The sequence below is a fragment of the Zophobas morio genome, unplaced genomic scaffold (assembly GCF_036711695.1).
Source record: "Zophobas morio isolate AGI-343-1 ecotype UQ-CSIRO unplaced genomic scaffold, CSIRO_AGI_Zmor_V1 ptg000030l, whole genome shotgun sequence".
NCBI classification, from domain to species: Eukaryota; Metazoa; Arthropoda; class Insecta; order Coleoptera; family Tenebrionidae; genus Zophobas; species Zophobas morio.
Genome location: NW_026972135.1, coordinates 16245334 through 16257438, shown reverse-complemented (window position 1 = coordinate 16257438; position 12105 = coordinate 16245334). Strand labels below are relative to the sequence as shown.

The 12105-nt window shown below is 32.1% G+C and overlaps 1 protein-coding gene across 1 annotated transcript in view; it reads right to left on the bottom strand.

Annotated features, from left to right (window-relative positions):
- The window catches only part of LOC135138159 (UNC93-like protein), a 58078-nt gene that overhangs the window by 34826 nt on the left and 11147 nt on the right, over positions 1-12105 (bottom strand).

The window sequence follows — 12105 nt, the reverse complement described above, 5'->3', positions numbered from 1 at the left end:
TTGATATCTAGTAGGGATGGATTTTGAGAATCTGTCATTAGTACCAACTTACAAAGAAATTGCATGGCCTGTACTAAATACCAAACATTAGTTAAAGCTTTGCAGGACTGCAGGTTTTATATTTGTCTAATATGTATATTGTTAGTATTGGGAATAAATAAATAAATAAATAAATAAACAAATAAATAAATAGAATTTATTTCCAACAGGTGTGCATCCATCTAAAAAAATGGTCTAACGTTATTTATAAATATAAAACATGTTTGTTTTCTGATAACCTTTATACAGGGTCTCTAAAATGTATGGAAACGGTTAAATATCTTGAGAACCAGTTGTACAAATCAATTGAAATTAGGTACAAGGGTACAGGAAGTTATGCTCTAATTGTTCGTCACTCAAACACATCAACAAAATGGTAACATCTCTGCAGGTAGGACGACAACTAGACAAGACAAACAAAGTCATAAAAATTCCTTGATTCTTTTCAGTGAACGTATTTGGAGGTTATCTGTTTAATAAAACCGCCAGAAGACTACGATAAGCACAAATTTTAAAAATTTGACAACAATCGGTCCGATAGTGATAGTTTCGGAGATTATCGGTCTAACAAAAATGGATAAGGCGAAAGGTCACAAACCACAGATAAGCAGACAGACAAAAACGGGAGACCTATTTTTTCAAATTCTGGGGTCATGGAAGTTTGAGAAAACATGAGAGTAGCTACCCGACGAATGGAACCTATTGCAATACTTCCTAATTAGTTTAGGCTCTTCGTTCGCCGTTATAGTATCAATGTTTTATTCAGCAAGTGCTAAATAACCTAAATAATATAATAAAAATACTTTGGTTTACAAATTATTTTGAAAACCATATTTCAATATGCAATATTGTATTCATATCAGTTATTTTTAAATAAAAATTAACTGTTGTGCATTTCTTTTTATTATTATCAAGTGCGATAGTTAAGGTATATTTATATATTTTTAACAAAGTGATGAAGTAGTACGTAAGTAGTTATATTTTTTCGTGCGAAAATTTCCTTTTAGTAGTGATAAAACTTCAAGTGGGTACGAGTGTATAGTAAGCACGTAAGTACGTCTTGTTTACTTTTTGTTGCCAATTAGGACGCATTAACCCTATAACGTATATGGTGCTTCATTTCACTTTAAAATTCCTCGTCCTTGTTGATCTAGAAAAGCAAAAACATGGATAATAATTAGTCGTTACACGATTATGACCATTAATGAATAGTTAATTTCTGTAGCCACAATTTATAACACTATACCAAAAAATTGTCATATCGTTAATTAATTATACAAGTTGCTCCCGTTCAAACTTTAAATGTGATTTTGACAGTAGTTTACACAAATGTTTGACACTTATTTATGTTTCAGTGACAGTTCTAAGAAACTATATATTATAAAATAGATATAAAAAATTCAAAAAAAGTAATTAGCAAACTTTTGGAATACGAAAAAATTGAGATTAGTAATGTAAAATTTTTTGGCGATGGAAGTTTGTAGTAGTGGCAAGGAATAGTAACAATAGTAAAATCAAAGTGTGAAATGTCTGTCGCCAATTATTATATATCTATACTTATATAATAAAGTTGAAGAGTTTTTTTGGTTGAACGCGCTAATCTCAGAAACTACTGGTTCGAATTCAAAAAATCTTTTTGTGTTGAATAGTCCATTTATCGTCTATACATATAGGCTATATAACATCACGCTACGATCAATAGGAGCGAAGTCATGGAGGAAGGAATATTCCTTCCTCCATGAGCGAAGTAGCAATGAAAAATTCGGAAAAACGGGAAAATTATTCCTCCTTTGACAGCTTCCGTTGAACGTGGAACGTCGTCAAAAGGCGCATTCAGTTTGAAAAACACATTAAGAGCGGGAATATCGAAAACTTTTCAGGTAATTAACTTTCATTTATGCATAAATTGTGCAGTGGGTTTTTTCTAACACTGGCCATAGAGATTCCTATCTCAAGGTGTCTACCCCATACTAACTTATATTTTGGTGACTCGATTTTTGCCTTGATCGTTGAACACTGTCACTGTTTCCCGTTTTTGTTGTATCGAGATACTACTTGAGCATCAACTGTTACCTACTGAAGTATTAGCATCATCTAGAAAAGAAAATCTAGTATGAGCATCTACTGAGTTTTATTTATATCAACCATTGTCAAAAATTTGATCGAACGTTGTTTCGACAGAACTTCCTTCGCACCAAATGTATAATGAAACATATTCAGCATTCTCGAGTTGAGTCTTTTCTTCACACAATTTTGTGATGACCTAATCAACATTTACGATCAACACGTATACCACCTTGGATTGGTGCAGTGTAATACTAAAAATAACTGTATTGTATTCCCAAAATTATCTGCGAAAATCGAGTGAGCCATTCCATCAATTTTTTGGGGGGAATAAATAAATATTCTTAACAATTTACCATGCTTACAATAACTTTAAAACGTCTGCAAGATCTCAAAGTATTCATTTTTGCAACTCTTGAGTTATTCACTAAAATAAATTGACTGATCCATATATTTTTTTGAGTCACTGTAAAAGCAAATCTAAAAAATATGAATGCAATGATAAATTACGAAAATATACTGATGATGTTTTCCACATTTTAGATAGGATTTATTCGGCAAAATCTTGAGATGACGTCTTCAAGTTTTTGGGCTTGATAAACAGATATATTTTGATTGAAAACCTACCATGTCAAACAGTAACTTCAAAACGTCTGCAATATTTCAAAATTCAGTTTTGCAATTCTTGATTCAATCAATAAAATAAATTGACTCAGTGATTAATTTTTTTGAGACACCCCCTATAAGCAAAACTAAAAAATATGAATGGAATGATAAATCGTAAGTATAGTCTCATCCTATTTTGGACATTTTAGATAAGATTCATTTGGCAAAATTTTGGGCTGACGTCATAAATTTTTTGGAGGGGATAAGTAAATACATTTTGAATAAAAATTTATTATGCTTATCATATGTTTAAAACATCTGCAAGATTTCAAAGCATTCGACTTTGCAGATTCAAAATTAAATTGTAGGTGAAACGAAGTTCACGGGGTCAGCTAGTTCTTAATATATATACAAAATTTGACAACAATCGCTCTAGTAGTTTCGGAGATTACTTGTCTAATAAAAATGGATACAGACAGTCAGACAGACAGACAGATAGACAGACAGAAAAACGGAAACGAGAGAACACTTCGTTCGTATTCCAGAGGTCATGACACATCAAGAAAATACGAAAGTTACAATTCGGCCAATGGACTCGATTACGGCACTGTTGTGTCATTTTGACATAAAATATCCATTTTACACTACGAAAAAATTTAATTTTGACAACTGACATAAATGGAAACGTAAACTATTTCGTGCTCCCAACTGAACATATAAGTATAAAAATGTATAGCATACTACTAATAATAATAGCAGTGTCCAGGAAATACAGTGACTCTTAATAACTTTCTTCAATTGCGATGATGATAGTAATACCTAATAATGGCAGTATATCGTATATTGAGCGAGTCGAGGAAATCGGATGAAGGGTTAAACAAATGCTCAAAAAATATAAATGAATTGACAAAGCGCAATGCTATTCCTATGTTTTTTGTGAGAATTCCCATTGGAAAATGTTCCGATCGACATTTCATCAAGGACACAATCCGTCAGGAGTTTCTGTTGTAACATGAAATAGAAAAATGAGTTCCGACGAAAGGATTGCAGAACATTTTTGAAATTAAAAAGAGAGTGAACACGTGCCTTGAACAAAGTGGTGAATATTTTCAACATTTACACTGTTTTACTTTTTAATAAGTTGCGAACCATTTAGTAAAGTTCAAAACTGAGAGGCGGCACGAATCCATGACGTACTTCGACCCTCTAATCGTTTACAGAAACCCGATAGCATGATATTATTAATATTATATGGATATTTCACAAAGTTTAGCTTTTGGCTAAATGAGGTAACCATGCATTTAAGTATGTTTAAAATAAGCTTGTTAACAATACACCGCTTAAAAATAGCATCTATAAATCTTTTGAAGAGCTCATGTTCTTTTAAAATTTTCACTTCAACAAATAATTTTAAGTAATTATGGACACGACATATATTCTACTGTGTCGTTGACATATAAATAAACAGCAAAGGTCTGAGATTTGACCCTTGCGGTACTCCAGATGATGGATTGTAGGAATTTGTAACAAAATATGACCCAAAGACAGTGGCACGTCTTTTACAACGAAATTAGGAATTTCATGGAACCGCACTTTTTGTTTTAAATATATGTTGCTGATACTAAATTTGATTGATATAACCATAAATCCAAGTTTACACCAAACCACTACAGTAACCCAGAAATTTCTGAAGAGGATAATTCTTGATAGTTGAATCACATTGGACCTAGAATACGAGGTATTCTTTATAAGCATGGAAATTAAAGGTTTTTACTGTGGGTAATAATATTCCTATAAATTATAATAAAAAACAAACCAATTTGAAGTTTATGTGTTGTGGTACTAAAAATGTCATGAATTAAATTGGAATACTGGCAGACGCCTTGACATATTTTATTAATGATTTTTTTTTTCACAATTAATTAGCACCCATTCCTATAACATAAAAACTCAAAGCGGATTCATAAGCCACATGTAGAAAATTATGATCTTTTATAAAATTTAAATAGCATTTACTACGCAACATTTTGAGTTGACATAAAAAAGGGCGATACACAATATTTCCGGAATAATTCTAATTACACAGCAATCAGTCTAGCATTTGGAGATTATATGTTCAATAAAATCACCAGAAGACTACGATAAATATAAATTTTAAAAATTTGACAACAATCGTTTATAATAGTTTTGGAGATTATAGTTCTAACAAAAATCGATAAGGCGAAAGGTTACAAACCACAGATAAACAGACAGACAGAAACGGGAGACCTATTTTTTCAAATTCTAGGATCAAGGAATTTCGAGAAAACATGAAAGTGGCTACCCGATGAATGGAACCTATTGCAATACTTCCTAATTAGTTTAGGTTCTTCGGCCGCCCTTACAGTATCAATAGTTTATTCAGCAAGTGCTAAATAACCTAAATAATAGCTCTATTTCAGCACAACCGTTCTGCAACTATTGATAAAATACTTTGGTTCACAGATTATTTTGAAAACCATATTTTAGTATGCATTATTGCATTCATATCAGTTATTTTTAAATAAAAATAAATTGTTGTTGTGTACTTCTTTTTATTATTATCAAGTGCGATAGTTAAGGTATATTTACATATTTTTAACACGGTGATGAAGTAGTACGTAAGTAGTTATACTTTTTCGTGCGAAAATTTCCTTTTAGTAGTGATAAAACTTCAAGTGGGTACGAGTATATAGTAAGTACGTAAGTACGTCTTCTTTACTTTTTGTTGCCATTTAGGACGCATTAACCCAATAACGTATATGGTGCTTCATTTCACTTTAAAATACCTCGTCCTTGTTGATCTAGAAAAGCAAAAACATGGATAATAATTAGTCGTTACACGATTATGACCATTAATGAATCGTTCATTTCTGTAGCTACAATTTGTAACACTATACGAAAAAATTGTCATATCGTTAATTCATGATACAAGTTGCTCCCGTTCAAACTTTAACCGTGATTTTGACCGTAGTTTACACCAAAGTTTGACACTTATTTATGTTTCAGTGGCAGTTCAAAGAAACTGTACATTATAAAATATACATAAAAAATTAAAAAAAAGTAATAATTAGCAAAATTTTGGAATACGAAAAAGTTGAGAAGATTAGTAATGTAAAAATTTTTTGGCGATGGAAATAGTAGTTACAAAGAATAGTAACTTTGAAATGTCTGTCGCCAATTATATATAAATATATTATTGTAGACGTGTTGTCTTTTTCCTCATTTTTGGGTCACATATTTGACCCACTGCAGCGTGTAAGTAAAAAATAGAGTTATACAATTCTTTGAGTAGCGTACACAAAAATTATTTTCAACTGTACAACAGGGTTCTGTTTTTTTTTTTTTGATTAGTCACGTTATAGGCTGTATTACCATAGTGCATTTCTGAAATTTCGATACGACGTTTCCCAAGTGTACGCTAAAGAGGTTTTGTAAACTTTCATGTTTTCTGCACTTTTTGATGACCCTAGTGAACGAAAAAAGAGGTCTCCTTTTCCGTCTGTCTACCTGCCTGTCATAGGCCGGCATCAACTTATTAGTAGGTACTTTTTGAAATATGTCGACAATGGCTGAAATATTCCGGTTGATGGTGATGATAACAAATTTATTTGTCTTAGTTCAAAGGCAAATCACATAATATAGCATAACTTTTATTTATTAAAAAATTGGTCTAAAGAGTTTAGACAGTACTTCCCTTGCTGTCGGAAACTTGACGACTGCATGCCTATTGTGTTTTTTTTCTCATTACATTTTTGTAGTGGGAATTTAAAAAAAATTGCGATGACGTCATCAGCATTTTTGCAAGGACACGTATATCAGTTGGGATAGATGTAGTGTAATACTAAGAATAAAATTATTATATTCTCAAATTTTCGGGAAAATGAATTGGGTCGTTTTGAATATTGATTTGTAATAATCAATAAAATAACGAAACAATTTACTCACGTATACGTATCAGAGGCAACTGAAAATCGTGTATGTATAAACATTCTTAATTTAAGATGACAGGCGTAACAGCATACGTGAGAGTCAAACAGAGAAACTGTAAACAAAACGACCATCGGTTTTACTGCTTCGACTTCCGCTTATTATATAAAACATTCGGTTTTATTTTAATTCTTGACGGTGAAATTCACAATTGGTTGATTATAAACATGTCTATTTCACATTCGCGGAACTAAGTGAACGCATAAAACAAATGCAGGTCTGTAATGTTAAAGTCGATGTAAATAAGCGTGCTACCCTTATGTTTCAACCGAGTTTTTCCTTTAACAAATTTTGTGTCTACCAAATTGGGTTGGTTGGGGTACAATACTAATAATAAGTGTTGCCTTTAATTTAATCAATAAAATAAATTGACTTCATTAATTTTTTTGAACCACCTCTTAAGAAAATCTAAAAAATATGAATGGAATGATAAATCACAACTACAAACTCATCATATTTTTTGCATTTTAGATAGGATTTATTCAGCAAAATTTAAGGGTGACGTCATCAATTTTTTTAGGAGGAATGAACAAATACATTTTGAACAAAAGTTTACCATGCTTATAATAACTTTAAAACATTCCCAAGATTTCAAAGCATTCGGTTTTGTAATTCCTGATTAAATCGATAAAATAAATTCACGCCTTCATTAATTTTTTTGAGTCACCCTGCATATGCAAATCCAAAAATATGAATGGAATGATAAATCACAAGTACAGACTCATCATATTTTGTACATTTTAGATACGATTTATTCGGCAAACTTTTGAGCTGACGTCATCAGTTTTTTGTAGAAGATAACCAAATATATTTTGACTAAAAATTTATTATGCTCTTTATAACCTTAAAACATCTGCAAGATTTCAAAGCATTCGGTTTTGTAGTTCCTGATTAAATCAATAAAATAAATTTACGCATTCATTAATTTTTTTGAGTCACCCTGTATATGCAAATCGAAAAAATTTGAATGGAATGATAAATCACAAGAAGAGACTCACTATATTTTGTACATTTTAGATAGGATTTATTCAGCAAAATTTTGTGGTGACGTCATAAATTTTTTAGGGGGGACGACCAAATACGTTTTGATCAAAAATTTGCCATGCTTATGATAATTTTAAAATATCTTCAAGATTTCGAAGCATTCCGTTTTGTAGTTCCTGATTAAATCAATAAAATATATTTACGCATTCATTAATTTTTTTGAGTCACTCTGTATATGCAAATCCAAAAAATATGAATGGAGTGATAAATGACAAGTACAGGCTCATCATATTTTGTACATTTTAGATATGATTTATTCGGCAAACTTTCGAGCTGACGTCATCAAGTTTTTGGAGGGGATAAGGAAATATATTTTGACTAAACATTTATTATGCTCTTTATGACCTTAAAACATCTGCAAGATTTCAGAGCATTCGGTTTTGTAGTTCCTGATTAAATCAATAAAATATATTTACGCATTCATTAATTTTTTTGAGTCACCCTGTATATGCAAATCCAAAAAATATGAATGGAGTGATAGATCACAAGTACAGACTCATCATATTTTGTACATTTTAGATATGATTTATTCCACAAACTTTTTAGCTGACGTCATCAAGTTTTTGGAGGGGATAAGCAAATATTTTTTGACTAAAGATTTATGATGCTCTTTATAGCCTTAAAACATCTGCAACATTTCAAAGCATTCTGGTTAGCAGATTAAAAATTAAATTTCAAAATGTTGTTTTATAATTTTGATTTTTTTTCCAAAAATCTGGACGTTTCGGGTGAAAAGTCGATTCAGAGTTGTAAACTACATGTGTAGGACTATGTTATTTTATACAATTGAAAACCCATTTACCATGTACAATTTTGAAGTGACGTCATCGCATTAGTGGTGGGGATGATTAAACAAATTTTGGTTAGCGTTTTACCATCTACATGATATTCTTAATATAAGTACAAAATTTCACAACAATCGGTCGAGTACTTTCGGAGATTATCTGTCTAATAAAAATCCGGGACGGCAGACGGACGGACAGACGGACGGACAGACGGACAGACGGACAGACGGACAGACGGACAGACAGACGGAAATGGGAGACCTATTTCTTCGTCTTCTAGGGGTCATGAAAGATCGAGAAAACGTAAAAGTAGAGAGTCGGCCGACGGACTCGATTACAATACTTCCTTTGCTTACGCTCGGGAAGTAAAAAGTCGTTAACTTGACGTTAAACACACAAGTAGTCGTTCTTATCATAAGTTAAGAGAAAAAAATGCCAACTTGAGAACGTTTTTTGTTATAATATAACCCAAAAAAGAGCATCCAATACATTTCTTTCTCTAATGTTACGAAAATATTCCTGCTGAACAAATAAAACTTTATCTGGTGAAGGGCCACGTCAAAGCCGTGATTAAAACCACTTAACTAAAAATTTTTGTCGTCGCTAAATTGAAAGCAGACATTATTGCGGAGGTCACTAATTCGAAAGCTGCTGAAAGATGAGGTTGTTGTGGCAACTCTGACTGGCAGTTTGGAAAAGCTTTGATTGGATCTGGCCAAATTACTTAGCTGGAAAGAAGTCTTTTAACTTTATCTGGGAACTTTTAAAGATCTATCAAAGGGGCTAAGGATGTCACTTAATTTCCTTTTTTTTTTTTAATTTATCAAGATACGAAAAAAACGAAACGTTTCGATTGAAATTAAGAGAGATATATGTTATATTGTGAAGCATCGGAAATAGTGCATCAAAGAGGCGAAAAATCCTGCTATTTTTAACTCATGTTTTAATTTCGGGTTTTTTACGTTAATTATACCAAATTAAAACTTGGCGCTATGGAATAATTCTGTTTATGTAAAAAGCTGTGGTCACTTGTGGTTTCATCTTTTATTAATCTATGCTGATCAATAACACTTTAGTGTCTAGTGGAAGAGTTGACGCATTTTTAGCAAAAAGTGACACTAATGACTAATTTGACAGAGATTTCTGCTACTTTTATAAAGTTTAGGGTTGACTAGTAACGGAGTAGTAACTTTAGTAAATGACTCTAAACTTTACTTTAAATGTAGTGTAACACGGCAGGCTATCATCAGTAATAAAAATAATAATGCTAACCGTTTACAATCGTTTCAGATTCGCGCTATCTATCAAAATTTGACAGTTCAGTTGGCAGTACTCCGATTTGTCATAATAAATTTATTACACTTAGAACGTGACATTTTTTAGTAAATTTTCGTACGTGATTTCTTATATGTTAAGAATATGTTGCGATGGATAAGTCTAAATTCGTAATTATTGAAAGGTACAGGTACTAAAAAAGGAAAGTCAATCCAATCAGAGTCATGTTAAACACATCAACTAAAAAAATGGTAAATTTTGACTTTTCTTTTTTATAAACTGGGCCATTTAATCACTTCATTAATTGAATTTTATTAAAAAAAACGAAAAAAAGCTTTAATAAGAAAAAGTTTCAAGTTGTAACATATCGACATCTAAATCTTCAAGGCTACTGTTATCATCCTCACTTCCACTCTCACTATCATCCGAATTATTAACATTAATAATAATTTCATTCTGTTCTGAAATATCTAAAATTTTTTCATTTTCCCAAGAACAATTTATTATTATGTTATCAGTATGTTTAACGTAATCCACAACCGGAACTTAATCAGTCATATTTTTCCAAGTTGCACAAACATCTTTAGGGGAAGAGCTGGTTCTTGGAATGATGTTATCATAATTTCTTTTAACTTCCGACCATGCCATTTCAGTAGCGTTGAAATGACAGTGGTAAGGTGGCAGCCTCAATACCCAATGCCCATGGTGTTGTGCGTATAAATCTAAATGATAACGTTTTTTGGGATAATCTCCGGGATGGACATTAAATCTACAGGATTCACTTTTGTCTCTTATGTGACTAATTCTAGAAGACATATTTTTCTTGTATTGAAAGTCACTTAAACCTGGACTTTTTTGTAGCCTGTAGACAGATCTTTCCGAAATTTTCAACATTTCTGCGGTCAGTTCTGTCCCCCGTTTTTTCTTAAATTCCAAAACATCTTGGTTTCCATCAAGATAGTCTAACACTTTTAAAATTATTTGTTTTGCTTGGTCGTTAAATCGCTTCATTTTTTACTCGAACAAGTGACAAATATCAAAATTTCATATAAGACTTTACCGACCTACTCAAAATTTGGTCACTTTTTATCTCACATAAAGTACATAAGCTAGAAAGAGAAAAAATTTGAGTTGGGATAATTCCATGACTTTACAAAGAGTAAATTAGCTAAATTAATGACAATGTATGAATCATTTATAGACACTCTGTATATTGTTACCAAATAAACCCATACGCCGGTACGACGCCTATGGGTCTTCTAGTATGTATGCGTTTCTTCTCGTATGTAGTATGACTCATCGGTCGAGCGACGCAACGTTCACTAAAGGAAAGCCTGTAAGCGGATACTGCGACGGGCCCAAAAAAGTCTAAATGGGGCGCTCGAAAAGCCTGGAAGCGAAAGTCGCGATGGATATTCGAGAAAGACCTCGATTGCAGAAGTATGCGTTTAAATAGAGGCCACCTTCGGCAACGCATTATTATTCAGTCGAATTCAGTCATCGAGTGTCGAGAAAATCCAGACAAGAAGCGCCGGAATTATTTTGTGCATAATCGTTGTAATAGTTAGTCGTGTAACTTTAACTTCAAGTTAGTAAGAAATTAGTTGTTGAGTTTTACCCACGCCAATTTTATCCGCCCGCTCAACGCCACAAGATGTATAATATTCACGATCTTCCTGGATAAGGGTCGGTTATGTAAATTTGGCAGTTTCTTTGATTTAACCACGATTTTAAAAATCATATTATGATATCAGTCATTCAGTGTGGCAAATGTAGAAGCTGCGTTGCAAAAGTTAGATTTCTTTTATCGGATGGGACGATAAACATCGCTGTTCATGAATTTTTTATTTCCTTTGCTAAGTTATTTGATGATAACTGTCTTGGAATATATTATACAGGTGTTTCGGAAAATGTGGGCTAAAGTTTGGACATTACTTCTTTAATTAACACCGATGAAAAAAGTACAAACAAATTTGTTTTTAACATGATTCCTTCTCATTTTGCAGCTCTTTGGAGTCTTTAATTTAGTTTTATTATTGAGTAAAAAGTTAAATAAAAGAAATTTGAGACTTAAAAATTTTTTGGAGGGCGGGGGGGCTAGAACTGCAGGCTTAAAAAGTGGCACTTTTACACATGATTATTTTATTTATTACTACTTATTTATTTCTTGACGTTATTTATAAACCAAATTCTCGATCAAAGTATTTCAGCCAACCTTACCTAAATTTCTTGAGCAACGTGTTGGAATCGTTCTTATCTCTGTTCTTATTCACACTTTTTAAAA